The sequence below is a fragment of the Periplaneta americana genome, chromosome 12 (assembly GCF_040183065.1).
Source record: "Periplaneta americana isolate PAMFEO1 chromosome 12, P.americana_PAMFEO1_priV1, whole genome shotgun sequence".
Classification (NCBI taxonomy): domain Eukaryota; kingdom Metazoa; phylum Arthropoda; class Insecta; order Blattodea; family Blattidae; genus Periplaneta; species Periplaneta americana.
The window spans coordinates 179,774,399-179,794,629 of NC_091128.1; the positions used below are offsets into that span (position 1 = coordinate 179,774,399).

The 20,231-nt window shown below is 37.4% G+C and overlaps 2 protein-coding genes across 4 annotated transcripts in view; one reads left to right on the plus strand and one right to left on the minus strand.

The window, feature by feature from the left end:
* The window catches only part of LOC138711262 (tripartite motif-containing protein 2-like), an 84,394-nt gene that overhangs the window by 41,160 nt on the left and 23,003 nt on the right, over window positions 1–20,231 (minus strand). For 2 of the 3 annotated variants that reach the window (XM_069842691.1, XM_069842695.1), the window contains exon 2: window positions 3,942–4,048. The exons of the other annotated variant lie outside the window; for it this stretch is intronic. The gene's annotated coding sequence lies outside the window, so the exon portion shown is untranslated. The remainder of the gene's footprint in view (window positions 1–3,941; window positions 4,049–20,231) is intronic. 3 annotated transcript variants of the gene reach the window in all.
* Window positions 19,170–20,231, plus strand: part of LOC138711265 (very long chain fatty acid elongase 1-like) — a 33,694-nt gene continuing 32,632 nt past the window's right edge. Inside the window, exon 1 of the mRNA XM_069842699.1 lies at window positions 19,170–19,256. The gene's annotated coding sequence lies outside the window, so the exon portion shown is untranslated. The remainder of the gene's footprint in view (window positions 19,257–20,231) is intronic.

Here is a 20,231-nt window from a genome sequence, read left to right on the forward strand (position 1 = left end):
CATAAATGATTTATTATTTAAAGAAATTACAAACCATGGACACTGTTGGGCACGTTATAGTCTTGGATTTACAGATTATTACCACAGTCTACTATATACAGTCACGAAGCTTGAGTTTTGAGGGTGCTAGAACAATAGACTATGTCGGTACTATTTTGCATTGCCTGTAATGAGGCGATATTAGCGATCCTAGTGGTGAGCAACTATCTAATGTTTGCATATTTGCTACGTATTGAGCTTCGTGACTGTATATATTAGACTGTGTTATTACCTTCTTTTTTTTTTAAATTACATCCTTAAGATGCCCACCATTAGCGTCAATACATTGTTGTAATCTTTTTTGTACACTAGTCATTCTTCTCTGCAAAATGTCCGGCGTGACACCAGCAATTTCGTCATGAATTGCATTTTTGAGGCTGTTGATATCAGGAAGTCTACGAGCTTAGACCTTAGCCTTCAGGTACCCCCACAAAAAGAAGTCTGGTGCAGTGAGGTCTGGGGATATGGAGGGCCATTGACTCACCGAACCTGGAGAGAAGTCCGGGGAAAGCTTGTCTGCGGCTGTTACTTTCTGTGTAACCTGCGGTTTGTATGGATGGAAATGCAGAAGTCTTCGCACACTTGCAGCATTCGGGAATGCCTTGTCACTGAACGACACGGACTCTGCAAAGCCATTCAATATTTGCAGGTGTTGCGCTGTTTGTTTTCAAGAGATCAGATTTCACGCCACTGGCTCACCCACCGACTGCTTATTTTTCGTGACTGCAATTCCACGTTGTCGATTATGGCCAATATCCGCAGAAACTCGCGCTGTACATCCACAATTAACTTGCATCATAAATAATGTTCTACGCAGGAAATACACTGCTGCAAAGGCCAGCGTTGCATGGCTAACTAAACCCAAGGCCATGCTAGACCCAATCACAATGGTCAAAGCCTCGCCCTTAAATGATGTATGCATAATAATTATTACCAACTGAAAATGGGAAACGTTAATTGCCGACTCTGTAGCTTATTTCATTCTGGTCATTAGATTTACTTAAATCTGACAGCAAATTGCTTATAATTGATCTCAATCTCACAATTCCCATATAGATGTTACAAGAATCATACGGGTTTTTTTAATTCTCCGCCACATGCTATTTCTTTGTTTACGTAAGCTTTTTGATTGAAAAACACAGCTAACAAAATGTTCAGGTTCTGTGTTGTCATGCTTGGTGTTAACTACAAAGGTATTTTCTAATTAATTGATTAACCAGCGGACTTACTCGTGTTAATTATGTAAGATTTGTGCGGCTTACAGCTGTTTCGGTGCTTCTTTACACCATCCTCAGAGCCTACTAGACCACGGCGTCATCTCGAACTTCTCTGCCTGTTATGTGGGTGTGTTTGATTGTTGAAAGGTGTTGAAGAGTGGAGTCAAATAGTGTGTGTGTACTGAAATTGATCTGTGTGTTGAGAATTTGATTGGGGTGTGTTTTAGTGTGTTTGTATATTTCGTATTGTTCTAGTGTGTTGAGTTTTTGGTTCTTGGGTTGTATGTGTAGGATTTCCATGTCCGTATTTAACAAACACAAAAACACGCAAAACACAACACAAACACAAGGACACAAGAAATACATCACACTAACACATGAAAACAAAAGCACACATAAGATCTCATCCTCATTCAGGAAACAGAAATACAACATAACATACAGAACAGAAAACACACTACAAAGACATCTCAACACACAAACAAATAAATACAACCATACAGGCGTATACAAACTCACATGCAATAGTTGAGACAGTTTCTACATTGGACAGACAGGCAGATCATTCCATACACGCTACAAAGAACACATTAAAGCAATAACCAGAGGACACAATACATCTACATATGCCGAACACATAACTAATGCTAACCATACATACAATAACATAAATGCGGACATGGAAATCCTACACATACAGAGGTGTGAAAATTATTAGAATTATCTTAATTTAAAAAAATTAATTAAGAAATGCTTTAAACAAATTATTCTTTGCGTTTACATTGTTGTGAAGGTTCAAATGAATGTATACATTTGTTTTGTGCATATAATTTTTTATGTTTCCAATTCCGCCAACATAATATAATAATTTATGAATTCCCATAACAATTGTAAAATAAGAAAAATACCAGTGTACAACAATGGTTTCCGGCATTGTTAGTAGTAAATATATCCTACATTAGTATAGTAATATATACCAATATTCATCAATTCAATTAATATTTGTGAGGGGACTATTAAAAAACCTTTAAAATGAAGATTATTCTAATAATTTTCACACCTCTGTACAACCCAAGAACCAAAAACTCAACACACTAGAACAATATGAAATATACAGACACACTAAAACACATACCGATCAAATTCTCAACACACAGATCAATTTCAGTACACACATACTATTTGACTCCACACTTCAACACCTTTCAACAATCAAACACACCCACATAACAGGCAGAGAAGTTCGAGATGACGCAGTAGGCTCTGAGGATGGTGCGTGAAGCACTGAAACAACTGTAAGCCGGACAAATCTTACATAATTAACACGAGTAAGTCCGCTAGTTAATCAATTACTTATATTCAAGTGTTAAAAGTAGTGTACGCAAGATTCAAAATGGAGTATTTTCTAATGTTGAAAATGATCATCATGAGCATACTGGTTAACATTTTAATGTACCTACAAATTGTGAGTCTGTAAAATCCAGGTTCAAGTAGCCCACACTTTCTTTACTTTGAGCACCAGAGTTCACCTCCTCACCAGTGGACCATTGTGTGTAGGGAATAGGAATTCTACTACTTTTAATAATATTGCAGGAAGGAACGCACTCACACAAAATAACATACTGACATTTAGACCGATGACGCATTCACGGAGAACAAGTGAAACAGAAAAAATGTGGATAGGGGATGTTAGAGTCAGGTAGGTAGGGTATTTGGTAATGCTTCTTCTTGTGTAGTAGTTCACTGTCCTCCATTCCCGACTCAAGAGCAAGTGGAGCAAAACCAGAGAGTGACAGCTTTGGTTCTTCCACAGCTTGAGCTACCCTTCATACGTATGGGATTTCCAACCATTGAGAACAATCCATAAAACAAATATTATGTGCTGTCAACCAAAGAATCCAGAATTCTACTTTTTGACAGAATATGAAAATTGGGGGGGGGGGGGTTACGAAACAAAATCCTGAAAATATGCTACAATATGCATAATAGTGTATTATATACTGGAACGTGTTAAATATGCAAAATTAAATTAGCATATTGTGATCACAGACGTTGAAAATACGTATGAAGTGTTCTGCATGGCTTTCAACTGATCAGTAAAAATATGCATTTGCATAGGAATCCTGGCCCTAGGGATAAGACCAGCTGTACAAAATATGTCAAGTCCATACAGCATGAGAATTGCGTAGATAAATAAACAGGAAAATAATAATAAAAGTGAAACTTACTATCCGGCTTTGAGAGAGGAACAGAGGTTAAGGGTGTTCGAGAATAGAGATGCTTAAGAAAATATTTGGGGCTAAGAGGGATGAAGTTACAGGAGAATGGAAAAATTTACACAGCGCAGAACTGCACGCATTGTATTCTTCACCTGATATAAAGAGGAACATTAAATCCAGACGTTTGAGATGGGCAGGACATGTAGCACGTATGGGCGAATCCGGAAATGCGTATAGAATGTTAGTTGGAAGACCTGATGGGAAAAGACCTTTCGGGAGGCCGAGACGTAGATGGGAGGATAATATTAACATGGATTTGAGGGAGGTGGGATATGATGATAGAGAGTGGATTAATCTTGCTCAGGATAGGGACCGATGGTGGGCTTATGTGAGGGCGCACTGAACCTTCGGGTTCCTTAAAAGCCAGTAAGTAAGTTGTAAGTTAATGGATCATATATTTACTCACAGTTGTCAAGTGGATCAGCTTCCAACCCGGTTCGATCGCGGCCTGATTCAAGGCGGCGCATAACAAGTGCATTGTCTGCTCAATCTGTTATCGAGCTCCCATTATCGCTGAAAATGATAAGATTAAGTTACCACTCAGTCCAAGTAGCAGCCATTACATGTGACAGATTCATCCTTATTTTACACAGAACTATCTACATTCGTACATTCATTCATTCATTCATAGTTTTCTACCCTTCAGTGCAAACCCAACATTCTCCGATCTTCTCTTTTCTGTCTTCCTCTGTTCCGCATACGATCCATATACTGCGGGGAATGAGACATTTCGTGTGTTAATCTTTATATAAGCCCTGCCAATCACGAATGTCCTTTATCCATATAAATTGAAAAGATGCTGAACTCCTGTTAGCAAATAACCAGCATGGTTCACAACAAACAAAGTCTGCTTTTCTAGAATAACAGAGCCATTCTCTTGTCATTTTTAACACACATTTTGTTAATTTTTCATAATAATTAATGGAGAAACATCTTTCATTTTGCTTAGAATTTTTCGGAAATGAACCTTGGGCTTTGCACTCGGGAGGAAATTAAACGCAGAATAAATATGGGAAATGCCTGTTATTATTCGGTTGAGAAGCTTTTATCATCCAGTCTGCTCTCAAAAAATCTGAAAGTTAGAATTTATAAAACAGTTATATTACCGGTTCTTCTAGGTTGTGAAACTTGGACTCTCACTTTGAGAGAGGAACAGAGGTGGTGCTTGAGAATAAGGTTCTTAGAAAAATATTTGGGGCTAAGAGGGATGAAGTTACAGGGGAATGGAGAAAGTTATATAACGCAGAACTGCACGCATTTTATTCTTCACCTGACAGAATTAGGAACATTAAATCCAGACGTTTGAGATGGGCAGGGCATGTAGCACGTATGGGCGAATCCAGAAATGCATATAGAGTGTTAGTTGGGAGGCCGGAGGGAATAAGACCTTTGGTGAGGCCGAGACGTAGATGGGAGGATAATATTGAAATGTATTTGAGAGAGGTGGGATATGATGATAGAGAATGGCTTAATCTTGCACAGCAGCGTTTCTCAAAGTGTGTTCCCCGGAACCCCGAGGTTCCGTAAGCAACTCTTAGGGGTTCCGCCAATTCCTGATGTGAAATTATTTACTTTTTAATCTTTAAAATATAATGTTATAAAAACATGAAAAATAATAAGAACAGAACTATAATTGTTTATTCTATTGGCAATTTTCAGGACAACAATGGATACCGTTTACGACAATCCGATCACTAATGCACATTGTTGAAATAATAATAGGTGCGCTTGAAGTAACTTAAGTGTCTGCAGCTAACACATTTTCCAACAATAATGAACAGGTGTAACTTGTATATGGAATTAATTGAAATTCTGTGAAGGATATTTCGCAGAGTTGTTTTGATGTTCCTTCAAGAATGCACAGGAAACTTCTTCTGGAGAAGAAAGGCAATTGTTTTGAAGTTCAAGGTGAATTATGTGTTAATTTTGCGTCTCAAAGTTTATTTAATAATATCAGAAAAAAATTCAAATATTTTAAAGAAAAATTTGTTCGATTTTTATCATCCCTTCTTCAAAATTTGTAAATAGAGGGCGAGACCAATCATTGCGAGCTACAGTACGTCATCCTATTTTTAATACAGAGTGATAGTGATCCTCAGTCTACATTTTTTTAATACAGACTGACATTGAATCATGGATTAGTGGCTTAAAACACGATCATTAAAACAATCAACATCCAAGTGTGCCGCTACAACTTCAACTATCCCTAAACGTGAGTCTGATGAAGGCGGAAAGAAAACATAACCTCTCTGCACGAATATTCACTGGGTTCATTGGGTTCCAGATTTTATTTTGGGTTTAAAGAGGTTCCGTGGATAGAAAAGTTTGAGAAACGCTATTGCACAGGATAGGGACCGATGGGCTTATGTGAGGGCGGCAATGAACCTCCGGGTTTCTTAAAAGCCTTAAGTATTATTATTGTTATTGTTATTATTATTATTATTATTATTATTATTATTATTATTATTAGAGTGTTTGATTGATATTGAAATATGTTAAAGAAGGTAGTGTATTATATTTTTTAAATAATAATAATAATAATAATAATAATAATAATAATAATAATAATAATAATAATAATAAGAAGCGCACAATGTGCATATAGTTAGTAACCTAATTACGATTCACAAAATTTTGTTAATGACACTGTTCTACGTTCGCACGTCGCTGCATGGTATCTGTCGCAAATGTCTCCACAGAGCTTACATACACAGTGATCATTTGGCTGGTGGTATTTTTCGACGCTACATAGCTTGAAGTGAAACCCATGGACTGCGAATCGCGTCATCACATGTCTCAATTCGTAGTTGGCCTTCTTCCATTCTGTGTTCATCATTGCGTCCGTGACGTAGAATTCCATACATATCTCTGCTCTCTTTGCCTTTAGTTCCTGGAGTAGGTCGTCATATGCCTTTGTAGATGTCAGTAGCAGTTGATATCTCAGGTCTTCGATGTAGAAAGATTCCTTGGACAATACGTAGGTAAGACGTGATGGGGTGTATTTGGATAGACATAATGCTTTCTTCAGGAATGTCGCTTTGACTCTCTCGATGTCTGCTAGATTGTTTTTCGTTAGGTGTTCCCATATTAAATCTATTCCATATGTTATTATGGGTGTGATTTTGAGCTCGAAAAGCTTCATTGCTGTCGACAGGGATATCTTATGTAGGTTTTTTATTCCGTTCATGGCTATCACTGCTGCTGCTGCTGCTCTTTCCTTTACATGCAATGTGTATACATTGCCCTGCGTCTGCATGGTGATGCCTAGATATTTGAAGTGTGGGACTCTTGTCAGTGGTTCCGTTCCATACATTATGACGTCGTTGGCATTTTTTTAAATAATAATAATAATAGGAAATGCGCACAAGTGTGCAGAGGAGTCAGTCTATCCTGAGTTCATTCACGGTTTGGCATTCTTCTTGCAGTTGAGTTTTCTATTTGTGTCATTGGATTTGTGTTATCTCATCAGTCATCATTTTATTTGTATTTATTTCTACGAATTATGTTACCTAATTACTTTAATTTATCAATGAACTCCTTTGTCTCGTCATCAAGGGAAGAGGACGGTATTTTTTTGGTGAAAAATGAGTAAATTAAAAAAAAAATTATTTAAAACACTCTCTGATATGTGTGGAATACATCGTATAACATTTTGTGGGTAGGCGTATTTGTGCCCTTATAGGATGTTGAGGCGCCATTTTTAAACTTTCTGCGCTCTGGATTTTTAAATCACACGCCCTTAGATTGCTGTTTCCGGAACTTGAGTAAATTAAAAAAAAAAATCGTTAAAATACTCCGTGATAGCCTATGTGTGGAATACATTGCATAACATTTTGTGGGTATTTGCGCCCTTATCGGACGTGAGACGCTATTTTTAACTTCCTGCGCTCTGGTACTGCATATGCATTGTTGGCGGTGCAGCGACAAACGACAGGCTCGTGTTATATTTCAACACCAAGTTTGCTGACAGCTGACAAATGTACCGCCGTGTTCACTGAAAGTTGCGAACTCTTTTCCTTTTACTACCTTGCATGTAATCCCCCGCCCCCATGTTACATTCTTTTTTTTTTCCGGTTTTCATTTCCAAACTTCTGGTTTTTTGCGGCCCCCCGCATCACGGGGGTCTGCGGGGCCCTCAGTTACGTCACTGACTGGCAGAGCAATGAAATATCAGCAGACACAGTTCAACTCGAAGCCGACTACAACACGTGTTGAAGAGAAAAAAGAAGCAGACGTGTTTGTCAGTTGCAGCTAATAAATCAGTCGCTGGCGCTATTACAGAGCAATCACTCTATGCTAGCCTTCACATCTGAGAAATCAAATTCCAGATGTGTAAAGAGGAGCGGCCAGACCTTCACACGAGGTCTGGGCTAAATTCGTCGTCCATTTCTCGCCAATTTTGAATTTCAACGCTCAATAACATCTGCAAATACAGAAGAAACCGGAAACAAGCTGAAGATGGAACTAAATGATGCAGCAACAGTAACAGTGTTGCCAACAGTTGTTCGTATAATTCCGCTAGATGGCTTTCGAAAACTCGCGATTTTCCAACAAATATCTCTAGATTTTAATGTATACTTATAATTCAGTAATAATAATAATAATAATAATAATAATAATAATAATAATAATACTAATAATTGTCATGATAGAGCATCCGCCCGCCAATGTAACTAATATTGCACACTTTTATCATGCCCAGTGTAGTGCTATAAAGCAATTTTGAACACTTATCACAGACACAACATATTTAAATTCTTATTGCACGATATGTTACCGTTAAAACCCAAAATCCAACAAAACCAGTTTCAACTAGTAAAAGCTAGTTTAAAAAAGTATATAGATAGAAAGCGAATTTTCGCAAGGTCTAGAATCAGTGACGGGTTAAGTTTGGTTTGTTTAGGTTTTTTTTTTTTTACCAAACAAAAACCTAAACAAACCAAACCTAACCTGACATTTATTTGCTTAAACTAGATGGTGTTTACTAGTTGAAACTGGTTTTGACGGATTCTCGGGTTATATATATATAGGCCTATATAAATATGGCATTATAACTACATTAACACATCCATTATTTTACAAAACACACACTGAACGAATTAAATGTAATTATGAAAGCCGCTTATAATGCTAGTATGAATTTCATTTCAGAAACTTTAAAGATTAAAAACTGCTAGTATTCCCGCTAAGCGGGATAATACAGCGACATCATTTCATTTTTACTTCAATTTTTATTCTACCTGAGTTTTTGAATGTACTTCACTCCCACCCCTTCTACTAAGGAAGTTCCAACTCCATACAGAACCAAGACCGCAGATAGTAAGCAGTACTGAGTTACTGAGTATAGTACGTTCCAGAAATATGTTCGCGTTTTCCAGTGACGAAAGAGCTTTCAATATTGAATCATATTTTCGCACAGGTACTGTCCGTTTGCCTACGTCGCATCCCGATTTCTCCCACCTGCTTCTGCTCGCCCCTCTGTAATAGCTGGGCTGTCTTAGCTCTTTTCTGAAAACATTAATTTCTCTTAGGAATTGGAAGTTTACGTAATATTATACAGCTGTTTAATTTAACTTAAATAAAAGGGCCTCGTTAAGTAATTAACTGTCACGTGATTTCCTCCCTTTCTACAATCCTGCGGCATAACCACTTGGACGGACAGTAGATAACATGTCTGAGTAATTTTATATTTTCGGGTCGGGCAGAAGTGAAGATTGAATTTACAGTACGTAGAGTAGATACAGAATTATTTCAACATGAGTTACTAGTACGAAGGACGAAACTGGCAATTGAAATTAGATGCAATAGTCTATAGTGCGATAATATGCACAAAAGAACTGAAGCCTGTATCGAAATGAACGGCCACCATTTTCAAAATTGTGTTTAAATATTCATATTATGATTATTTTTCAATTTAACTTCTTTCTCTATATTGTACGCTAATGTGCTGTAGACAGTATAATATACACTGCATAATGAATACGTTCGCATGGATAACTCACTTCGTGAGTAAAAACACTTATTCTTAATACAGTACTATACTTTGATTAAAGAAAAACCTAATGAAAATTATCAAACTCAAAATCGCGATATTTCCTAGTTTACGTAAATGGATGAACTACTTTTCTTCCTTCCTATACCTAGTAGAGTGATTTGTGTTTTACGCCAGTATCATCGAATTCCAGTCTTGGAGGGGGGAGCAAGCGGTTATAAATAAATGACACTCGGGAGAAAATTAAACGCAAAATAAATACGGGAAATGCGTTTTATTATTCGGTTGAGAAGCTTTTGTCATCTAGTCTGCTGTAAAAAAATCGGAAAGTTAGAATCTATAAAAACAGTTATATTACCGGTTGTTCTGTATGGTTGTGAAATTTGGACTCTCATTTTGAGAGAGGAACAGACATTACGGGTGTTTCAGAATAAGGTTCTTAGAAAAATATTTGGGGCTAAGAGCGATGGAATTAGAGGAGAATGGAGAAAGTTACACAACGCAGAACTGCACGCATTGTATTCTTCACCCGACATAATTAGGAACATTAAATCCAGACGTTTGAGATGGACAGGGCATGTAGTATGTATGGGCGAATTCAGATATGCATATAGAGTATTAGTTGGGAGGCCAGAGGAAATAAGACCTTTTGGGAGGCCGAGACGTAGATGGGAGGATAATATTAAAATGGATTTGAGGGCGGTGGGATATGTTGATAGGGACTGGATTAATCTTGGGGTAGGGACCAATGGCGGGCTTATGTGAGGGCGGCAATGAACCTCCGTGTTCCTTAAAAGCCATAAGTAAGTAAGGGGAAGATGCGAAAATGGCTTAAAGTGATTTCACGCCGAGACTTTGGTCCTAAAGCAACTCCCCATCTTCAGTTGTTTGTAGATTACATTTCAGGGAAGAAGATTATTCTAATAATGGGAAATTTAGACTATTAAAACCAAATGCTGTGCCAACAATATCCCCTCATTATCCTAGGTATAAGTGGCAGATATCAGAAGACCATGACGAACAGTTACTAAAACTGATCTCCCTCCACCCAAGAAACGCAAATCTTTTAGTAATATTGGTGTTTCACTATTCGAACAAAATGTTCCGAGTGGCTCAGCATCAGTTAATGACATTCCCTTCTTGCCAGTTGAAAATGACCATAAAGCGACGCAAACAAACGTTGTCAACTTTGTGGAGCAAAAAAGAAATAATTAACAGATTGCATGTGAAAATTACACAACTTAATCAGGTGTTACAAGAGAAGCAAGATGAGATAACGAAAACAACCGAAAACTCCAACTAATTGAAAGAGATCCGTTACATAAAGAACGAGAAAATGTATGGAAAGAAGCCGATGAAGGCAGTATTCATGCAAAATTGATTCTAGATCAGCTGCTTAATCATCGAAAGAGAATACCAAACAAGAACTCGTTAGAAAATTTGTGTTCAGAAATTGAGCCGTTACTGTGTAGATGCCCTCTCTTGCAATGCCAATTTGTGATGAAGACGGCCAAAACGGACTTGCTAATATCATTACTGTGAAATTTGTTAGGTCGCTTCTAGATAACATTGCAGCAGCTTCAACTGAAAAGCTTGTTCCTTCGAAGAATGCGGCTTATAATCCACTGAGTCGCAAAATCTTGAAACTATGATTCTTGAATCTGCAATATCAAGTGGAATGTATCAGTGCAGTGAGTGAAATTATAAAACTCGGTACAAGTTATGGTAAATAATTACCCAAGTGATTACTTTGAAACATCGCAGTTAAGCCTAGGGGTGCTACTCAGCGAATGAACTACAAAATTACGCCTCTGTCATCATGTTACTTAAACTGAAAAGGTTACTATGTGGTACCTTCTCTGCTTTTAAACTCACGCTTTTACCATAATTAACAGAACTAAACATAAAAATACTTATTATTTCCTTATTTATTATTTATAATTGTTATTATTATTCTTTAATCATTTATTTTAATTCATATTGAGTATTTCTTCTGTGGACATCAGAGCTTGGCAGACAGCGGCAAGTGATGGAATTGAGAAATTATCCAATTTCAAGAAAACATTACTATTGTCAAGGCCGTATACAAAAAAGCGAAGGGAACATCAAGTCGGCCGTGTAATTCCCATTTGAATTGCATTAGCGACTGTACTGCCATCTCGTGTTCATTTACGGCGGACGGGTTGCGATCCTGGCGGTTGTTCTCTTCAAAGTGCAAACGATTTTAACATAGCGATGACCTATCTGTTACATATAGAGTAGAACTAAGTGAAACGTGGCTGTTTGAATGTTTGAGCTGACCGGTAACGGCTACGGTTAACCGAGTGACTCCGGTGCTCCGCTGCCAAGCACATAAACCGATAGAACCGAGCAACTGAACAGTTCTGCTCGCTCTAATTTGAACTGGAGTTACAGCGTGCGCTGACCGTGAAGCGATCACTCCGCTGAAGGCCGCTGAGTGCCAGTTAATAGTCGATCCCACGCTAACAAAATTCAAATTGCTCTCAGTTCCTGCAACGGGCGAAGTTACCTGGCTGAACAATGCAAATTGTTGGTAATCAACTATTGGGGTACCGACAATCGAAGACAATGTAATGAGTACAACTGAACATGCGACGTGACGTCACACAGCCTTCTGAGTGAAGAAACTTATGATCACTATTGCTGTAAAGAAAAAAAAAAAAAAAAAAAAGAACACTTACACTGACAGCGAATAACCCAGTAAAAAGCTGAAAAACTGTAAAATTTTCCTTGCCCAATCACGAACTAAGTATTGTTGAACGTAAGTTGCAACTTGCACTGAAGTTTTACTCAGATGTGATGGAGTAGGGATGAACGCACATGGAGGCGTTAACACTGTGGTTTAACATGCCTGTAAGTTATTACAAGAAATAATTGATTCGGAGATTGAAAATCCAAATAATAAAGTCAAATAAAATAGTACATTATGCAACGAGCCTATAATGGTAGTAATTAAGACGCGAGGATGTTAATGAAACGAGCGCAAGCGAGTTTCATAATTTTCATACGAGCGTCTTAATTACCATTATAGGCAAGTTTCATACGACTTTTTATGCTCGACCATATTTCTAACTTGAAATTATTCATAATTATTGTTATGTTATGTTTTATTTAACGACGCTCGCAACTGCAGAGGTTATATCAGCGTCGCCGGATGTGCCGGAATTTTGTCCCGCAGGAGTTCTTTTACATGCCAGTAAATCTACTGACATGAGCCTGTCGCATTTAAGCACACTTAAATGCCATCGACCTGGCCCGGGATCGAACCCGCAACCTTGGGCATAGAAGGCCAGCGCTATACCAACTCGCCAACCAGGTCGACTATTCATAATTATTCATGTTATTGTTATGTGAGTGAGTGCAATAGGCTACCTCATGAATTGTGAGATGTGCGCAGACGCGAAACTATTGATTTTTTCCGGGAAACGAATGTCGACGACCTTGATATAATCTAGAGAGTAAGATAAACATTAGTCTTGATATAACCTTGAAATTGAATTCGACATTGAAAAACGAGATGACAAATTGAATTTATTTGAATATTATTTACAATTAACGCTAATTATTATAGTAACAGAACATAACCTTCTGCGACAGTATTGGATTTCCAGCCTCTGTGACCTTTCGATAGTTGTCTTTCGATTGCATAACCGAGAATAATCGAAAACCTGAACTTTAATGAATAGGTGTACTTTAATGACATGCATTAAAGGACTGCTACCAGGTGTATAATTACTACATTTCGGCATGGTGGAGCATAAACGAAATACAAAGATGTTTTTAAAGTGACAAGGAGTTTTCATCCGCCCAAATTTCGCTCGCCAAAATTTCTAACAGCCCAAAAATTCGCAACTCGCCTGAAGTAAAAATTAATCGCAAACAGGGCTTCGGAGTAGCCCAATCCACGACTTTTTGCCCAATCTGGCAACCTTGCTCCAATATAGGCCTAGTACACCGACTCTGAACACACATAGCATTACTGAAATTTTGGAAGACGACTGAAGGAAGTGGGATGAAACAAGTAGGGAAGCTAATGGATTTATTACAAGACTTTGAATTTAATTTCTTGCTTCCGGTTTTCATTGAAAACTAGTATTCTCTTCGGCATTATCCAAACGAAAATGAGTGAGATTGACTTCTGCGCTAACCGTGTAAGTGAAATGATTGAATTTATGAAGGAAAGACATTCTTAAATCAGCTGCTGATGAAACTGGAGCCACACTTCCTAAAATCTAGAGAAGACGCTTTGCAGCTGAAGATCCAGAAACACATTTCTGTCAGCTGTACTTTAATATTACTGACAACACAAATGCAAGTGCGATTCGATAACCTAAAGAAATTATATTTTCTAAAGTTACTCGAAGCTACAAAAATTGAATGTTTTTTTTAAGAACTTCCCTACTATTGCATTTTCTTCTCTACTGAATATTTCCCTGAACACCTCGACAGTGAGAACCTTAAAAATGAATTGATAGCGTTTTACAACAGTCGTGATCTACAGCAGAACTGTACAAAAGTTCAAGATGGTACAAATGTCTTCCTAATACGCACATCACAAAAAGTTTGGAAAAACAATATATTTTCTGTGTTATGGTGGTAAACATGTATAATAACATTTCTATTTGGTTTTATATTCATTGTTATCATCTTTTCGATGTTATTGAATCAACAATTAATTATGAATTATGTTATTTTATGTATTATTAATTGTAATTATTGTGTATTAATTGTATTGTGTATTGTTTTTATTGTGTGTACCACTGTCACCGGGTGTTTGCCCATTTGCAGTGTAAATAAATACATCATACAATAGCAATGAAAACAAATGATAGACACTAATAGGGCAATAAGCTTAAAATATTGCAAAGAAGTGAAGTTATCCATAAGTGTGAATAGCGTTGTAAAAGTTAAAAATTTTAAATCTGTTTTAATTATCAATAAAACAATTAGTGATGGCACATCGACTACCACCACTTACGCGAAATGGGCATCACTGAAATGTACGTAGAAGGCCTACCATATCGTCTAAGATTTCTCCTAGTAGTGTATTGAAGACCAAGACATTCAGTCTGTCTCTAACAAACCTCTCGAAGGCCGGCCACGAGTAACTGCAACAGGGCAAGACCGCTACATTCGATTACACTGGGCAACAATGAAAATGTTTCTTGCTCAAAAATAGCTAATTCTTATGTATTTCCACCTGCTGAATTAAAAAATCACCGTAAAAATGACATATTAGCTCTTGATTTATAGATAAAGTGACACTTCAATTTTTAGAGTCAACATTTTCAGTTTGGGGGAAATTTTGTTTTGGGAGTTGGCACACCTGTGAAATAACAAGAACACAAATGTTCTTTAGCTGTTTGTAAGTTACAAACATAGGTATTGTTGCTGTCACTGTGAATTTCATATTGTTTCTGCTGTAATTAATGCAGAATTTCTGGTTTGGGAATGTTTTTAAAGCGTAAAATTTGTAAAAATGCCGGAAAATTGTGTGTTTAAAGTAGAAAATGAAGACAGTGTGGAACAAGAAGAAGAACCCAACAAGCTTTCCACATCCCAGGACTCTGATTTTGAGGAAAAAAGATGATAAACAGCACAGACTGAGTCAAGCGGAATTGAGTGATCTCATTAGAGACCTTGACCTGTCAAAGGAGAAGGCAGAAGTTCTAGGGTCTAGACTACGGCAATGGAATCTTCTCGAACGTGATGTCAGGGTCTCACAGTACAGACAACGTCACAGGGATCTGCTTCCCCCCCTTTTTTTTAGAAGAAAAACAATCTTGTTTACTGCGACATTAATGGCTTGATGAAATGTTTGAATTTGAACCATGATCCAATTGAATGGAGGCTATTCATAGACTCCTCCAAGCTTAGTTTGAAAGCTGTATTACTTCACAATGGCAACCATCTTCCTTCTATTCCTATTGGTCATGGAGTTCACATGAAGGAGACTTATGCAAATATGACAGCCCTCTTCGACTCAATCGAATATCATGAACACAAGTGGAAAATCTGTGGTGATCTAAAACTCATTGCTGCACTCTTAGGAATGCAACTGGGATACACAAAATATTGCTGCTTTTTATGTATGTGGGGCAGCAGGGATAGGAAATCACATTATATTCAGGCAGACTGGCCGGCAAGAAATCATAACCCTAGCGAGAAAAATGTTGTTGCCGAGCCTCTCGTGGAACCAAAAGATGTTCTTCTTCCACCCCTGAATATTTAGCTGGGTTTGATAAAAAATTTTGTCACAGGATGAACCAAGAAGGACAGGCCTTTAAGTACGTAAGAGAGAAATTTCCGAAATTAAGTGATGCCAAAGTCAAGGAAGGTATTTTTGTCGGGCCGCAAATTCGAGAACTTCTAAAGGATCCTGCATTTGACCAAGTTTTGGAGGGGAAAGGAAAGTAAGTTTGGGAAGCCTTCAAGGGAGTTATTCATGGATTTTTAGGCAACAAAAGAGATAACTACACTCAGTTGGTGACAGTGCTCCTGCAAAAATACCATCAACTCGGATGCAAAATGTCCCTTAAAATCCATTTTCCACTCCCACCTAGACTTTTTCCCTCCTAGTTGTGGAGCTTTCAGTGATGAACACGGAGGAAGGTTCCATCACGATATTTCTGTTATGGAACAAAGATATCAGGGCCGCTGGAATGAAACAATGCTTGCGGATTACTGCTGGTCTTTGCGTATGGATGCTCCGGAACTCACTTAGTCTACAAGAGGCAAGCTAAAAGACGACGATCTCATGAAGCCACACATGATTCTCTTGAGACCCAACCATCTGCCAAGTATTCTTCCATAAATTTAGAACTCTTAGAATGTAACTGCCATTAAAAAAAATTAAATGCACTTTCAATGTTGTTGGCATATGTAATTAAAATGTATCGTTTTCTCTTAATCCGTTAAACTGAAATACTTCCACCAATTGTGTATCACAGAAACTAGAGCTAAGAAAAAATTTTCATTGTCATATTCGTTTTTCCCAACCCAAAATTAGTAGGAATTGACTCATGAAGTGCAAGAAACATTCAAAAAAATTTTTTTTTGTTGGCCAGTGTTATTGGCTCGGAATAAATATAGCCACACAAACCATCAGACACCGTCTGCACGAAGTCAATCTGCATGCTAGACGTCCTTGACGAGCACCTTCGTTGACCAGACAACGCAGGATTATTGAGATGGGCGGAATCTCAATTGGCGGAACTGTGTACTGCTCTAGGACGAAACCAGAATTTGCTTTAAACCAGATTCAGGACGAATTCTCATCTGGAGAGAATCGGGTAATATTGTGACCAGGTTCTGGAAACCATCGTTGAGCCATTCTAAGACGTATAGCTACATTGATTGAAGACCGAGAGTGTGTTACGAAATACGGATACTCTTTAAAAAAAAAAAAAAAGGTGGTTTCACGGCCAATTCACATCAAATTTAAATTGTGATGTTTCTCTATTTAATTACTCAGTTCCTTCATTTTGTTTTTTTATGAAATTTTATGAGCTTAATCAATAAAAATTATCAAATGAATGCATGTTTTCAAACAATGTTAAATATATATATATATAACTTGAACTGGTAATGGAAATTACGGGAAAACGGCAGAACGGATTTTAATAAATGACCCCTCATTTTGAAGCTTGGAACCCAAAGTTTTTCAGAAAAATAGTAGTTTTCAGTGAAATGTCAATTTTCCTACATAATTTTCCTATTTTCCAAAATCCATCTGTCGTCAGTTTTGAGAACTAGCTAATTGCATTTCAGAATAAAACGAAACACACACTAAAGTAAATAATATTACACGAAGGCCATGATCTGCAAGAATGCTGACATATTTAGAGCTAAAAATTAAATTGGTTATTAAAAACTTAACTTATTAAAAATAATTTACAGGTCTGATTCTGTGGTGTGTAATTTTCTGGGTACGGCTGTGTATTGGATATTAAAAACTACAAAACTTGAGGTGGTTTGATGACATTATTACCATTAGAAATGAAATATTATTGTAGTTAATGCCATGATGTGACTATTTTTCATTAATTATACATAATTAATGCTATACTGATGATATGAAAGTGAAACGTTTTGGGGTTATATAAGGAGATGTAGAGAATAACTTATATTAGATTTTGATTTCTATATTTTACTGAGTGGCGGCTATATAGTATATATAGTGTATGTTACTGAAAGCTATAAAACTTACGTAAGATAATATTATTAAAAATCAAATATTTTTATAGTTATTAATCAAGAGGGGTTGGGTCTTTTTCATATATTTAATGGCGGTGTGGTGTAGATATTTATATGGGTGGTTCTCATCAGTATTGGCTCGAGAGAGAGTATCTTTCATTATTATGGAAGCAAATAACTTTCAGAATGTCTGGTATTCTTCTTTGAAAATAAATCTGAAAAATGTTTATTTGAACGTCTAATGAACTTCGTTTGCAGCATTTGCTGCACAAGCCACTTACTTACTTAGTTACTTACTTACTTACTGGCTTTTAAGGAACCCGGAGGTTCATTGCCGCCCTCACATAAGCCCGCCATTGGTCCCTATCCTGAGCAAGATTAATCCAGTCTCTATCATCATATCCCACCTCCCTCAAATCCATTTTAATATTATCCTCCCATCTACGTCTCAGCCTCCCTAAAGGTCTTTTTCCCTCCAGCCTCCCAACTAACACTCTATATGCATTTCTGGATTCGCCCATACGTGCTACATACCCTGCCCATCTCAAACGTCTGGATTTAATGTTCCTAATTATGTCAGGTGAAGAATACAATGCGTGCAACTCTGCGTTGTGTAACTTTCTCCATTCTCCTGTAACTTCATCCTTCTTAGCCCCAAATATTTTCCTAAGCACCTTATTCTCAAACACCCTTAACCTATATTCCTCTCTCGAAGTGAGAGTCCAAGTTTCACAACCATAAAGAACAACCGGTAATATAACTGTTTTATAAATTCTAACTTTCAAGCCACTAGTTATTTTATAAGTTAGATTCAGTAATTTTAAAGGAAACCCGAAAAAAATTGTGTAAATCTCGAAAAATAGGATGTATTCAAACTTTTTGTGACGTATGTGCTTATTTGCGACGATACCGATGTCTACAGCAAGTGCTGAAAGAAGCTTCTGAGCACTGAAGAGGATAAAAAGTTATTGTCGGAACTCTATGGGTCAATACAGGTTATCTTCTCTTGCACTTATAGCAATGGAGGAAGAACTGTTAATGCAACTGGAAAAAGATCCAAAATGGCGTGATCGAATGATGAAACATTTCGCAACAGCAAAACAGCGACGAGCAGAGTTCTTGTATCAGTAACGATGCTCTTAAAAGGCAATCAATTCTGTTTTTACATTTGCATGTAGGCTGATTTATTGCATGTTCCATTCAAGATGGTGTCATTTTGTGCTATTAACTTCTTTCCTCTTCTTAAGAAATCTGAAGGACCCGCCACTGCTATGATTTAATTATTGAGCCCCTAGTAGACTACTTCACTGTTGAAGGTCGAGCGAAAGTTCATTCCTTGTAAAGTTTCCAACAATCTGTGAATCCCGCTCTCATCAGCGTAATAGCGTCCTCACCGAAGAAGCAGCAATCTTCCTTCTTTCCCACGTAACATCGCAGCTGCGGCTATAACAAGTCACGATTTTCAATCGTCTCCCTCAGTCCGCGAGCGTCTTCGTCATCGAACTCTCCTAGGTAAACACAAATCGACGAATATTTCTCTAGAGGCCACACTTTCCGAGCAGTGGCTAGTTCTGTGCAGTGTTCCTCGTGGTGCAGTGACCGTCACCAGCCGCAGGTTTGCTGGTTCGTATCCTACGGAAGATTTACGGAAGGGAGTACATCCAACAGCACAGCGTCGTGATAACAAAATTTACCTACTGAGACACGACTCGGCTAGAATCATTTCCGCCCCTCGTCTTATAACCAGAGATAACGAAGTGCTCAGTAATTCGGAAATAGTAATATGCGTTACAAGAGCGGTATGTTGAAATTTTCATGTTCGAGGAAAAGTTTGAAAAAGCGAAACGTAGTTGAGCTTTTTTAATTTCCGAGAATTGAAAGAAAACATACTTCTCGTGTATCGTACATTATTCTGTGCGAAGATCGTTTATTACATACCTGAAAGAGGAATTCCTAATTAGTTGCAATGAAATCTCCATCTTGGTTTCTGTTCAATAACGGCAATTTTGGAAAACAAAAATATCTATCTTCAACATTGTTGCTTTAAAATGTTTTCTGTGTTTACTATACTCCAGAAGGCCGTGATATACGTGTCTTTTTTTTCCCCCAAGTCTATAAATGCGAACTTAAAACAAACCGCTTCCTTAATGTTACTTGTATCACGAATGCAGTAACTTTAGTGGAGTTGTAGAGTTTACTTAATTTTTGCAGATATTTAAAAACAATAATTAACAGTGCAATTTAGGTGAAATTGCAGTGATAAGTTTCCAATTTATAATTATTACTATATTGAACGTCTCTAAAAATAATATGTTAAAAGCCTAAAGCAGTAAAATCAATATGTCACTTAAGCGGTAAGAAGAGGGAAATTGTTATGTGTGTGAGGTTGGAAATACTGAATGTGGAATTTTAGACTTTCCGCGGATTGGTTTTGTGCGGAAACCAAGCAAATACGCACGATCTCGCACAAAGTATTTTTTTACGCTG